Raw genomic sequence first — 14,586 nt, forward strand, 5'->3', positions numbered from 1 at the left:
TCCAGAGCTCTGCCCACAAACCACCCTCTTCACCTGGAACCCTGTGTTTCTCTGCCTTGGCTTACAGTTTTTGAAGTTAGCTGAAAGGCAACAGGGGTTTCGGCTAATAGTATACAGAATATTTCCAAAGTTAGTTGCCTTTCATTTATCCACACTGGTTAGCCCACTTAGTTCTTGACAGGTAAGAAATAGAGGATAAAGGGAATAAATGTTAAAAATACTTTTCTGATTAATGCCTTACCACTGTTTTGAATCTGAGCCTAAATCAAATCAATGTTTACATTTTTTATTAAGTACCTATGTGTCTTGCATGTGTCAAATGAGAGAGCCTTTCAAATGAATTCTTAATCCTTCTGGTCCCTGCACCTGCCCTGGAGACGTGCATGTGTCACTGAATATTGTTTTCCATGTTACCTCGTTAAAAAAAAAACAAAACTGCCTCTCATTTGTTCTCTTGAAATGTGTCTTGCTCTGTCTTACAAGATTAAGTTATCATTGAAATATTAAATAAGCTGAAGCGCCATTTTCTTGCAAATAAATGTCAAAGATGCTAACAGTTTCATAAATCAGTAAATCCTGTCTACTTGCCCTTTGTATGTGGTCTTGATAATAGAGCCAAGATGGATTTTCAAATACAAGTAGTTAGTACATTAATCCAGACATTCAAAATAATAGGGAGGTCAGAGATTGGATTGTTTCTGGAGCAACCAAATTTGCAGCTGCCACAAAACTAGATAAACAGCCTCCACTGAAATTATTTTTTCAATCTCATAAACCCCAGGAATTACATACAGAATGGATTGGAAATGAGCATCTTGTGCTAATACAAAGACTTTTCCTCCATCAATTGCTGATTTTTTAAAAAGATAACTTGGTATTGCTTCTGAAGATGTAAATGAAAAACTCTAATTGCCCTTGGTCTTTTAAGGTGGATTGTTGAACCAAGAGGCTGTATGGCATATCCAGAGATCTATTTTCTAGGTTTAAATGAATGGAGGTAGTTTTTGCCTGCAGCTAAAAAAAAAAAGAGAAAAATGTTGAAGCCTTGCTGACTGTTTGTCCAGGGCATCCTGGGTTAGTATTTCACAATAGTCAAACATTTTGGCATAGAAGGGGAAAAAAGCATTTTAAACTTAAGTGGATTCAAAGCCCTAAATCTGAACCATGGTGATCAAAGAACACATAACATGGCATGTTTTCAGAGAAATTATGCTTATTTATATGCCTTTCATGTTTTAATCAATGTTTGCAGAATTGATCTTAAATCTGAAATGAATTAAGAAAGTATTTTTTCCTTCTTTAATAAAAAATGCTAATGGTATCAAATATAAACCTCAGTCTTCATAGGCTAGACACTGGGTAATTCAAAAGGTGTACAGGGGCTTTCCTAGTGGCTCAGTGATAAAGAATCCAATTCAGGAGACACGGGTTTGATCCCTGATCCAGGAAGATCACACATGCCATGGAGCAACTAAGCCCGTGCACCACAACTCAGCCTGTGTTCCAGAGCCTGGGAGCTGCGACTACGGAAGCCTGTGGGCCCTAGAGACCGTGTTCTGCAACAAAAGAAGCCGCTGCAATGAGAAGCCCGAGCACCATAACTAGAGAAAAGCCCGAGCAGCAGCAAAGACCCAGCATTGTCAAAAATAAATAAATAGAATGATATTCTTTAAAAAGTGTACAGGAGAAGAGAAGTGACTTGCAGTACTGAATTTGCACTGTGGAGATACCCATCTGGATAATAATGGGGTTTTCCGATCATGGGTAGCCTGACTGGTTCCTTGCTGCTTTGATTCTTAACTTTTTATGTTTACTAATGACTTTAGAGCTTCCTTGGTGGCTCAGATGGTAAAGAAGTGGGAAGGAGAAGTATTAGTCACTCAGTCATGTCCGATTCTATGTGACCCCCATGGAACACAGCCTGCCAGGCTCCTCTGTCCATGGAATTCTCCAGGCAAGAATACTGGAGTGGGTTGCCACGCCCTCCTCCAGGGGATCTTCCTGACCCAGGGATCGATCCCTAGCACTGACAGGCAGACTGTTTACCATTAGCGCCACCTGGGAAGCCCTGCCTGCGATGCGGGAGACTTTAGAACAACGCAGAACTTCAAACCCCTCTAATCCACTTGTTCTGTGTTCCACTTTCTAACACACACACACACCAGCTTGAAATCTCACCATATAGGAATCGTGTTTGGCTACTAGGACCAACACTCCCCACCCTCCCCCCCCCCCAAAAAAAGTGGCTTAGACCAAAGGATGTCTTTGCTGTCATGCAAAGTAAGTCCAGAGACAGGCAATCCAGAGTCCACAAGGTCATCAGTGTCCAGACTTCTTTCTCTTTCTGTATTGCCATTCCTAGCACCGGCTTTCATCCTCAAGGTCACCTCATGGTCAGAATTTCTGCTGCAGCTCCAGTCATCAATGCTGGAAAGGAGAGAGCGGGAGGAGTAAAATGGACACAGGAGACTTTAGATGGCTCCTTTTAGAGAACTTTACTAGAAACTCACTCTGATTTCTTCATGGCCAAAGTTGAGTCAAATGACTATCCCTGGGTGCAAAAGAGGCTGGGGAATGCAGTGTTTCAGCGGGGTGCATTGCTGCCCCAAATAATATCGGGGTTCTGTTGGTATGGAAGAAGGTGAAATGAGTATTTGCTAAATAACCACAATAGATAACTTCACCTCCTTCTTATGAGCTCTCTCAACCCTTCTCTTCTCCACCCCGCCCCCCCCCCAAAAAAAAACCAAAGCTCTGTCTTTATCCACTTTGCTCTCCCTTTAGAAAGTTCCTATTTCCTAAGGTAGGCTTGACCCCTCTCTCCCATGACCTCTAGGATCCAGGCCCTTCTGTCTTGCATCTTCAATTTTTCTCTTTCCATTAGTTGCTCTTTCTATGCCATCAAATAATCTCCTTAAAAAAAAAAAAACCATCTCCTTTTTAAAATAAACAAAAACACCCAAGAAGCTCTTCCTTGTCCCTCATCCCCAGGTTCCCTGCCTGGCACATTTCTGGGATGGTCTCTCCAGGGTCTCCAGTGGTCAAACCCAGTGACCTCAGTTTGCGTTCTTCTCTAACACCTCAGAGGCCCCTGAACTGTGGTGCAGCCATCAGTGGGATGAACTGCAGGAGAAAGGCAGGCACACGGGGTGGGGGGTGGGTGCAGTCCTGAGGGTCCTTCTCTTACAAGCTCTCTGTGCTTTTTCAAGGGGCTCCCACCCTTTGGCTTGAGACAGCCAAGCCAAAGCCAGCAGGACTGTCTTTATTTCAGTTGGCATCTCCTTGCTCTCTGCTTTCTTCGCGTGTCCCCTATGCGAGGACACGTGGCAAGGCTCGGTCCTTGCCCTCTGCCCTTTGCTCTTCTCTTGTCATCCCCCTGCAAAACCTTCCCTACTCCCACGTCTTCCATTCTCACCTCTCCTGTGGATTCGAACTCCTTGTCTCTGCTCACCTCCCCAAGCACTAGCCCTACATCTGACAGCTGCCTGGTAGGAGGAAGAGTTTCAGAACCCAAGATTCTGGCTCCAGCTTGTCTACAGCATGCTCTGTAACCTCAGGCAAGGGTGAGAGTCTCTGCACCCAGTTTCTGTACCTGTAAATGAGCTGCTTCTGGGGTCATCACGTCACTACTGGCTCAGTGTCCTCTTAACGTCCCATCATCACCCCTAACCCAGCATGCCTAAGGTTGAATTCAACATCCTTCCCCCAAACCAGTGCTTACTTTAGTTGCTGCTCTCCTAGTGGGGTCCTAAGCTGAAGACTCTAGAGTGGCCTTTGAGCCTTCTTCTCCATCCAGTCAGGTATCAAGTCCTGTTGGCTCTTCCTTTACAGTATCCATCAGATCTTTTTTTTTTCCCCCCACTGCATTGCTGCCTTTGCTGACTACCTCCAGAATGTTGTGATGGCTGTCAAGTTCTCCTCCTCTTAAATTTTTTCCTATGCTTGTCCATCCCATACAACCCAGGGAAATTAATCTTCCCAAGCCATTGCTAGGCATGTGTCAGATCCCAGGTATAAGATTACCAAGGCTTTTCTGGTCCATATGCTGCTTGAACTCTGTAATCTAGCCCCAACTGGTATTCCTGCCTCCTCTCCCTCCCTTCCTGGGCGTCCCTCTCTGACCACCTGGCCTCGTCCTCTTCTAGCAGGATCCATGTGCTTCCACCCACCCCACCTTCATTCTGCTCCTCCTGAATCTCTCCTTTTCCCTCACTCCTTCCTAACTTTCAAGGCTGCGCTCAGGGGCCAACACCTCCATGAGATAGCTGGCCGCTGGAGGGACCCCCTTCTTTCCTAAATCCCTCTGTATTCCTCAAATCCTAGGTCTGTCACATATTTTCTTTAACTGAGATGCAACTCACATACCCTGAATTTATCCTTTGATGAATTCATGTGGGGGTCTCAAGTATACTTGGAAGTACATTTGCTACCAACACCATGAATTCCACATTTCCATCACTTATTCAATCCTCCTTCCGGACCTCCTGGTATTTCTACTTTCACGTGAATGTCCTCTCTCCCAGCAAAACATGAGGGCCTTTCCAGGCAGGATACCCCAGCCCGAGGTGACACTCAAAGGCTCGGGAAGGCAGAGGCGGAAACGATGAGGACACGTGACAACCGTTCAAGAAATGAAGAGCAAACTCATAAGGGGACCCCTAACCCGAGACGTGAGGGCCTCAGAGAAAAGCCCTTTCGCCTTTTTACCCTCTTATGTGTCCCACTGGTAAGGAAATGAATTGTTGGAAAATGCAAGTCCTGCTGGGTGCTCAGAAGACCACTAGCTCCCCTCCACAAGTCCACTCAAGGCCCCTACTTCACATCTTGTGGCAAGGCATTCATTCTAATTCGGGATAAAATTGGTGCCTTAAGTCAATTGTCTCAAATAATTCCAACAGAAAAAAATTAAAAAACTTTGAAAATATAAAATCTGTGATCAATAGGAAAATAATTTGGATTATTTGTGGATTGCATGATTTCTAAAAAATGTTTTAAAATAAAAATCCATGAACCAGTTCTATTGACAAACACTTGCTGGACACAAAACACAGTGTAAGGCATTGAATAGTGCTCATCACTTTCTGTCCCGTGATGTTCAGTGGCTGCTCATCACTTTCTGTCCCGTGATGTTCAGTGGCTGCTCATCACTTTCTGTGCCGTGATGGTCAGTGGCTCAGTTGTGTCTGACTCTGCCACTCTGTGGACTGCAGCATGCCTCCCCTGTCCTCCACTATCTCCCAGAGGTTGCTCAAACTCATATCCATTGAGTTGGTGATGCCATCCAACTATCAATACCCGCTTCTCCTCCTGCCCTCAGTCTTTCCAGCATCAGGGTCTTTTCCAGTGAATTGGCTCTTCACATCAGGTGGCCAAAGTATTGAAGTTTCAGTTTCAGCATCAGTCCTTCCAATGAATAATCATGGTTGATTTCCTTTAGGACTCACTGGTTTGATCTTCTTGATGTCCAAGGGACTCTCAAGAGTCTTCTCCAGCACCACAGTTCAAAAGCATCAATTCTTCAGTGCTCAGCCTCATTTATGCTTTCACATACGTACATGACTACTGGAAAAGTCATAGCTTTGACTAGATGGACCTTTGTTGGCCAAGTGATGTCTCTGCTTTTAAATACACTGTCTAAGCTACTGCATTTTGGTGTATACTACTTTTCTTATAATACATATCATATACACTTTTTACAATAGAGTAAAAAGTCATTCCATAAGTTGGCTTGAAACTCCGAATATATTTTCTCATGGAAACAAAATTTTAAAAGAGTATTTAAAAAAAAAAAAAAAAGAGTATTTAGGCCCCTAGTCAGTCCACAAAACACTCCATAATTGATCTGAAGTCATACCAATGACTATCCTTGAGTCTAATCGCCCCGAGGCACTCATGAACCCCAAACTTCTCTAAGTTCTGGCCCCTGAGCCTGGCTCCACAACCCTGGGAACCCTGCCTGCCCTTGGAGAGTGGACTCCCCCTCTGCTGCTCTTTCTACCTCACCACCAAGTAGATCCAAGTCCATTTTAAGAAACACACAGAACTCGCTGGATTTCTTTAAAATTACAACTCAAACCTAAAAAACTGGAAGAAATCCTTAAGTTTTCTATTTCCAGAGATTCAAAAAAGTTAAATTCACCTTCTCAAATTATGCATCAAGGTATCTTTTGAAAATAAGCTTTTTCTTTTTCTTCAAAGCCTTCAGGAATTTCAGCTGAGATGATTTTCTGGCAAAAATTCTAGCTAAATCCAACTTGACCAAACATGGACAACTCACAGAGATTGAGAATTTGTTTTTTTTGCTGATACCCTGAATCAAAACATACAATGTTCTTTGAGGAATCTCTAGCTGACACTGAAATCATGTTTAAAAAGACATTATTTTGTAAAGCCTTTTAAAAAGGTTTCCTTGACCTGATCAACACACTCTGGAAAGGTACAAAGGAGATGTAACAGTTCTTCCTAACGTCCTTTTTGGAGAAATCTGGCCAGAAAACATATCTGTTGGCAGCATCTGTGTTTTCTGATTGATATCTAGTCTGAAGATTAAATGTAATTAATTTGTTAGGTCAGTCTGGAAGCTTCACTGGAAAACACAATTTCTGGGGATAATGAAAACAGATGGCTTCAGAGCCCAAACCCACTGTTCTCATGGAAATGCCAAAAGGGGTTCTCCATGTCCCTAAATACAGCCTTGGATCAGCTGAATTGAGGCCACAGCAAGGGCCTGTGCCCTGCTGCTCTGTTATTTCCTGAAATCCTGGATGTCTTGCCTGAGGCAAGTCAGCTTTCTAAGACCTCAGTAAAAATTAACTTCCTACTGTAAAACTTAAATTCAAACCTGATAGAAGGTAACTAGAAATCTAAGATCCTTCCATCTCACTCTTTGTCTAAATTGTTTTTGTTTTAATTTTTTATTATTATTATTTTTTGCCACATGGCATGTGGGATCTTAGTTCCCTGATCTGGGATCGAATCTGTACCCCCTGCAGTGGAAGCTCAGAATCTTAACTGCTGGACCACCAAGAAAGTCCCCTCCCACTCTTGGGGTCAGTGTTATGGACGCCAATGACGTTCTGAAAGTTTAGTTTTGTAGTTTCTTTCATGATCAAGCTACAGGCTAGGCATACACTGGTCTCCAATTTTACCACTCTCAGTTTGTTTAGGCTGGAGATTTGAAGTTGAAAAGACACTCAAGGGAGAGCCCATTTATGAAACCCAGAACCACTGCAACTTTACCTGTTGCAGGTAAAGTTACCTGGTTGAAGCTCCCCACATGCCCCCTCCTCTTCACAAGGACACCCACTTGAATCTGTCACGTATAGGATATAAACTAGGGGCCTCATAAAACGGACCTGGTCACCTCTGGACACACCAGCTCCCTGTGATTTGGCCCCTCCTTGTGGCCAGTGGACCTCTATCATTTTCAGGAATTCACCTGTAAACTTCTATCTTCTGTAACTGATCATTTTTAGGTTCCATATCATCAAAGGAAGGGGCTGGTATTTGTTTCTGCCAAACATGCCCTTATCTGTTCGGTATCAGGTGGTACCTGTTGCTGAGAAAAATTCCTTAAACCCTTTTCTGAGCACCATTTCCCTGCCCGGAAAGAGACCCAAGCACTTCGAGCTGAGTAGAAGAGCCGTGCTTTATTCTAAAAGGAGAGCAGATCTGTTTCTTTTCTAAAACTTAAAAAAAGACAAGACCCACAGAGTCTATGTTTTTGTAACCCACAGTAACCAGATGAACTACATTCAATTCTCAGTGTTTTATAGAAAATCCATTGAGCATACACACAATCCACAGGAAGACATCAGAAGCCATTTGACAGTAGACTCGATTCTGATCCGCAGTGGTGAGAACGGAAGAAAACGCATTGGAGGGGACTGGGTTACCCACGAAGCAAGGACTGGGCCTCAAGTCATCCCAAGCTGAAAACCCTTTTCTAAGTGAGACTCGGGTGCACACTTGGAGAGAATCAAGTGTTGACAGTTCCTCTCGATTCACAGAACTGGGACGTCCCTGACATGCATACCATGGTGATAAGCAGTGAAACTCTTATGTGAATATCTTGGGTTTTTAACTTTTTGTTCTAATGTAAGGCATAAAGGAAAAAGATGCCCAAGCAGTGTGGTCATAGAGTGCTTGTAATTGGCTATGAGCATCTTAGTCCTCAGAACTTCCCAGCCGCGCCCCAGGAAGCCCCTTCTTGCTTCTCGGCTCACTCGGTCCCAGGCTCAGACTCAGGGGAATCTTGTTCAAGGGTCCTGTGGTGGCAGGAAGTCACTTTAAAGGCCACCTAACACAGTGTTTCTCACCGCAGGTTGGGGTCCACGAGCAGGTCATGGAATAAGTTTAGTGGACCTGAAACTGTGGGTAAGCCTCAGGAAAATCCATTCTAACTGTATCCTGCCTGCACTGATCAAGGTCACTTTAATTGTTGCTACAAAAGATGTGCTTGCATGTTCTTCAAGTAGCACGTGGCCCCAAACAACATAATGTTTGCCTAAGTCCTTTCCCAGTTTCTTGGTGTCAGCTGCATCTCGTTTGAGCTGAGCTGGTTAGGATTGGTTAGGACCACCCAGCCTCCAACTGGGCATGCGCGAGTGACTCCTTGATAACCTTGTGATGTCAGAGGTCCCGTAGCTTGGTTACACCTGCACAGGATGACAATTACTGCATGTTTTTCCAATCACCTTTCCCCATGCTCCCCACCTTCCCCACGCCTCAGACCACCCTGCTGCGTTATGCTCCATCGCATAAATATCCCCGTCCCTTTGCCTTCAGAGACATTCATCTGAGGTCTGTTCCCTGTCTCTGCACTTGGCTGCCTTTTGAATAAACCCTCTTTGTCGCAAACCTTGGCATCTCAGGGGTTTAGCTTGCTGTGGGTGGGGCAAAACAAACCTGGTTCCATAAGAGATCCAGACTCAGATTCTTTTTAGGTGAAACAGACGAGTCTAGAAGGGTAGACTAGGAAGTGTCAAATTGCTTTGCCTGTAACAAGAATAGATGCTGTACGGGATCTGGGTCTATACATTGATACAAATATTTTCTTACCATTGGCTCCATAAAGACTCCACAAACCTACCACGTCTCCCACTTGCAGGTCACATCACCTAAAAGTCTGTGTTGCCGACACTGAAGGCCTTTCTCATGGAGCAAACGTATTAAAATTATGACCATGATAGGGATCACAAACATTTTAGCAAACCTTTTATTAAATTATGTTAACTGGCAAAGAACAAGATGCTGAGGGCAAGTAAGTTTTAGTCAGAAAAACCTGGCAGGATAAGCTGTTTGGGGACGTTTAGGGATTTGGGAGTTTTCAGAAGGAAAACATTTAAAAAATAAATCTGGAGCAAATGTAAATAACATAATGCTGACTCTACAAGCCTTTATACAGCTAGGCTAATTTGTTAGCTTAAAAAACATGCACAAAAACATTACATATACCTTGGTTTGCTCTTAATAACTGTCAAGCTTAACATATTTAGAAATAAGGGGCCTTGTTCACCGAAACTTGGTCTCCCCATGTCGCTCTCTCTCCCAAATTCTGGCTGAGTCTCCATCTGGAGCGTGGAACCCGCCATGCTTGCTAATTATGCCTGGGCTTCTAAGATCCGACTGGGGAGGCCTCAGTGTCTCCTCTCCTTCGGGAGAACGGAAGGACGCCTGCAGCCTACAGTACATCATGAGAAACACTGAGCTGGAAGAAGCACAAGCTGGAATCAAGATTTCTGGGAGAAATATCAATAACCTCAGGTATGCAGATGAGACCCCCCTTATGGCAGAAAGTGAAGAGGAACTAAAAAGCCTCTTGATGAGAGTGAAAGAGGAGAGTGAAAAGTTGGCTTAAAGCTCAACATTCAGAAAACTAAGATCATGGCATCTGGTCCCATCACTTCATGGCAAATGGATGGGGAAACAGTGTGAGACTTTATTTTTTGGGGCTCCAAAATCACTGCAGATGGTGATTGCAGCCATGAAATTAAAAGATATTTACTCTTTGGAAGGAAAGTTGTGACCAACCTAGATAGCATATTCAAAAGCAGAGACATTACTTTGTCAACAAAGTCAAGGCTATGGTTTTTCCAGTGGTCATGTATGGATGTGAGAGTTGGATTGTGAAGGAAGCTGAGTGCTGAAGAATTGATGCCTTTGAACTGTCGTGTTGGAGAAGACTCTTGAGAGTCCCTTGGACTGCAAGGAGATCCAACCAGTCCATTCTAAAGGAGATCGGTCCTGAGTGTTCATTGGAAGGAATGATGCTAAAGCTGAAACTCCAGTACTTTGGCCACCTTATGCGAAGAGTTGACTCATTGGAAAAGACCCTGATGCTGGGAGGGATTGGGGGCAGAAGAGAAGGGGATGACAGAGGATGAGATGGCTGGATGGCGTCACCAACTTGATGGACATGAGTTTGAGTAAACTCTGGGAGTTGGTGCTGGACAGGGAGGCCTGGTGTGCTGTGATTCATTGGGTGGCAAAGAGTCAGACACGACTGAGCAATTGAACTGAACTGAACTGTGTATATTATAAACATAAATTTATTACCAGAAAAATTTCAAAAATGACATACCATGAAAATTTTCATTTCTAAAAGATCTGCCCAGAAAGATTCACCTTGTTGAGTATAAGATAAAATAATACAAAAACAATAATAATTTAAAAAAAGGAAATAATACCCACAGGACTTTAAAAAAATGTTGCCAGATAGTGTAGAGTCTGCTCTTTCAGAGAAAAGTGCAGTGAAACATGGTGTATTTATAATAGGTGTTCTGTCCCCTGCACAGAGGTGTCTGCTACATGGCCTGCCACACTCTAATGAAATACCAGAATGCTTTAATAAGACACATACAAAGTCTCAAATAAATACATTAAGTGCAAAAAAAAAAAAAAAAGAAATAAAAAAGATAAGGGGAGATAAAGGCAGTAATTTGGGGGTTTTTTCTCCCAGTTTACTAAAGTAAATGATAAAAATCCTTTTAAAAAATTGTTGCTTAAAATATCAAGAGGTGTTGCAGGCCTTGGTGTTTTAAGATGTCAGCCGAGACGAAGAAGCAGAAGGGCCTGGATCCGGGCAGACCCCGAGCTTGGGCAGAGGGAGGTGTCTCTGCAGCCGTGAGCCAAGGGCCCCATGTCGATTCCCTTGATGCCGTGTTTTGAGAATCACACCTGTCTTCCTCCTGTTGCTGAAACATGGCGGCTTGCTTGGCTGTAAACTGATGGCTGGGCTGCACTCAGTAGATGACGACTCAGAACCTCGCAGGGCGCACGTGGAGAAGTCCTACGTGTCACCTGTGCAGTCTGCTCATATAGGAGACTGCTCTAATTTTGTAGATCGCCTTTGAGAACTGAAAACTGTCATAAAGATGGCACTGCCAACAACAAGGAACAGGAGACACACAGAGTGTAAAGGCAGGTGAGGCAGGAATGCACCGGGCATTTTCAGAACTCCCCACGAAGAAGAGGAAGTGGCTTCCTTCCGCTTGGTTCAGTATAACCACCTCCCGTCATCCCTCTGCCCAATGCTAATGGCAGCCAGCCGAGCCGGAGGTGCTGCTGCTGTTGCTCAGTCGCTCAGCTGTGTCCAACTCCCTGCAACTCCATGGACTGCAGCACACCAGGTTTCCCTGCCCTTCACTATCTTCCAGAATTTGCTCAAACTCATGTCCACTGAGTCAGTGATGCCATCCAACCATCTCATCCTCTATCATCCCCTTCTCCTCCTGGCCTCAATCTTTCCCAGCATCAGGGTCTTTTCCAATGAGTCGGCTTTTCACATCAGGTGGCCAAAGTATTGGAGCTTCAGCATCAGTCCTGCCAATGAATATTCAGGGTTGATTTCCTTTAGGATTGACTGGTTTGATGTCCTTGCTGTCCAAGGGACTCTCAAGAATCTTCTCCAGCACCACAGTTCAAAAACATCAATTCTTTGGCGCTCAGACTTCTTCATGGTCTAGGTGCTCGAGCCCTTTTAAAGAGGCACATCTCAAATTTCAGGGAGCACTAGAGTCACCTGGAGGGCTGGGCAGAACACAGCTTGCTGGGCTCAACCGCAGAGTTTCCGACTCACTGGGCCTGGTGTGGGGCCGGAGGCTGTGCATTTCCAGTAAATTTCCAGGTGATGCTGATGCCCTGACTCAGGATCACACTTTTAGAACCATGATGGAAAAATCTGGCTGGCTGGTCTGTTTCTGGGGAAGGGGAGAGGGATGCCAGGAATCAGAGTGATGGAGAGTCCACAGGAGAGAAGGAACCAAAGACGCTGGGCTCCTACGGCACTCACAGCCACCGCCAATGCAATTTCCAGCAAGGTGCCACTTTGCTGAGATGGTGTCTTCACGGATCAGGCATCAACAGGTGCTGGGTGAGCAGGACTTACACTTCGAAGTCACGTCTTTGTGCCCCAGTCATTCCGGAAAGAATTCATAGCCACATCAAAGATGATCTACAGGGTGGAAAACAAAGTGGTTTCCTGCTGATTCTTTGTTGTGCCAGCGCCCTCCAAACCTTGAGTCCGTGGCCCCTTGAGGGGGTCCTGGAAGAGCCCAGAAGACAGAAGTCAGTCCTTACCCTGGAGCTTCTACACAGACTTTGCTAAGGCCATGCAGAGACAATCACTTGAAAAAAAAGACCCTTTGAGTCTGGGTGTAAACAAAGGTTTGGGAGGATAGCAACTGGCTATTTTCCTCCACAATGAAAAGAGTTTAGAATTCTGTCTGGACTGAAGGCAGGAGATTTTTGAGCAGTGGAGGACAACCCTTGGTGGGGTCTCAGCATGGAAAGCTTGCCTCCGCCCGTGGCTTTTGGGGGAAATCTGAGGGCAGAGGTGACCGAGACCTTGCTCCTTGGGTCATATCTAAGGGGAGAGTTGGTCTCTGCCAGCCGGCATTAGAGCAGCGAGCAGAAATCCCAGTTCATTTCAATCACTCAGGTGTGTCTGACTCTTTGCGACCCCATGGACTGCAGCACGCCAGGCCTCCCTGTCCATCACCAACTTCCAGAGCTTTCTCAGACTCATGTCCATCGCCTTGGTGATGCCATCTGACCATCTCATCCTCTGTCATCCCCTTCTCCTCCCACCTTCAATCTTTCCCAGCATCATGGTCTTTTTCTAATGAGTTGGTTTTTCACATCAGGCGGCCAAAGTATTGGAGTTTCAGCTTCAGCAGTGGGTCTGTAAAAGCAGCAAGATAGAGAGATGCCCATCCCCTCACCCCACAGGCCCACAGGAGCAGACTGGATTGGCCAGGTGTGTCCAGCGCTCCCAGCCAGGTGGAACACCTGTGCATGGATGAGCGAAAGGACCTCAAGACCCATGACTTCCATCTGTTGGGGAAATTCCTGAGAACCTGGGTATCATAGGAGGACAGTGCTTTACCACCATAAGCCACAGATTTTTCTAAGCAAACACACAGATCTGTCACGTTTATGGTGTCACTCCACTAGGCAGGAGTGGTGCTCCATGGAGTCAGGTGGATGGCCGTGAGTGGATGCAGCTGGACGCCAGAGCTGCAGCCTTACTGCTGCTGATGGAGACCCAGAAGACGCGTCAAGTGTGGGTCACATCTCCTCAGAGGCATGATCCGGGACCAGAAGCTTGGTCCCAAAGGACACCTCGACTGAAACCAGCAGGCTGTAGAGAAGACCCAGGTGCTTTTAGTTTTGTAGCTGGTGGCGGGGCTTAAAGTCAGAAATTCACTCTTTCACACCCTGGTGTGTGACTGTGGCTTTTGTACCACCACAGACAGGTGCTTGGGTTCCCACCCATGTGGAGTGTCTGCCTCACTGGTCTCCAGGACAACCCAGGGAGGAACTGTCTGCCTATCTGCACCCGCTGCCTCCTGGTCATTTTCTGTGACTCCAGTCTCTCCCCTTCACACACGCTGTCTCCCAAGCTTGGTCCCTGGGCTCCAATAGCTCGAATCACTGTCTCTAAAACACTCACCCCCTCCATCCACCTCCAGCCCCTTAGCCTACTATTTAAATTTTTCATTGCTGCTTTTGCTTCCTGAAATTGCATTATATGTGATGTTGAAGTTGTTTATATCCTGTTTCCCTCAATAGAACATAAATTCCATAAAAACAGGCTTCCCAGGTGGCTCAGTGGTAAAGAACCTGCTTGCAAGGCAGAAGACACAGGAGACGCAGGTTTGATCCCTGAGTTGGGAAGATCCCTTGGAAGAGGAAATGGCAACCCACTCCAGTATCCTTGCCTGGAAAATCGCATGGGCAGAGGAGCCTGGTGGGCTACAGTCCATGGGGTCGCAAGGAGTCGGACACGACTGAGCAACTGAGCGTGCACTGTCTTGCCCATTACTGTGTACCTACTGCCTGGAGTACTGCCTAATGCATAGTAGGCACTTGGTGTTTTTAAATGGATGAAGGGTCTTCACGCAGAGGAAATTCCACGTCACAGCCACAGGAGCACACCCCACCCCCAAAAGCCTGTCCTGTAGAGGCTGCACTCGCTGTGTTTGTCCTGCAGGCCTTTGCTCTGACTTCAGAAGATGTGTAATTCCCCTACTGACTTCAGGTGAGTTCAAGAAATACCAATATCCTGCATTTGTGGAAAAGATT

The sequence above is a fragment of the Bos indicus x Bos taurus genome, chromosome 9 (assembly GCF_003369695.1).
Source record: "Bos indicus x Bos taurus breed Angus x Brahman F1 hybrid chromosome 9, Bos_hybrid_MaternalHap_v2.0, whole genome shotgun sequence".
NCBI classification, from domain to species: Eukaryota; Metazoa; Chordata; class Mammalia; order Artiodactyla; family Bovidae; genus Bos; species Bos indicus x Bos taurus.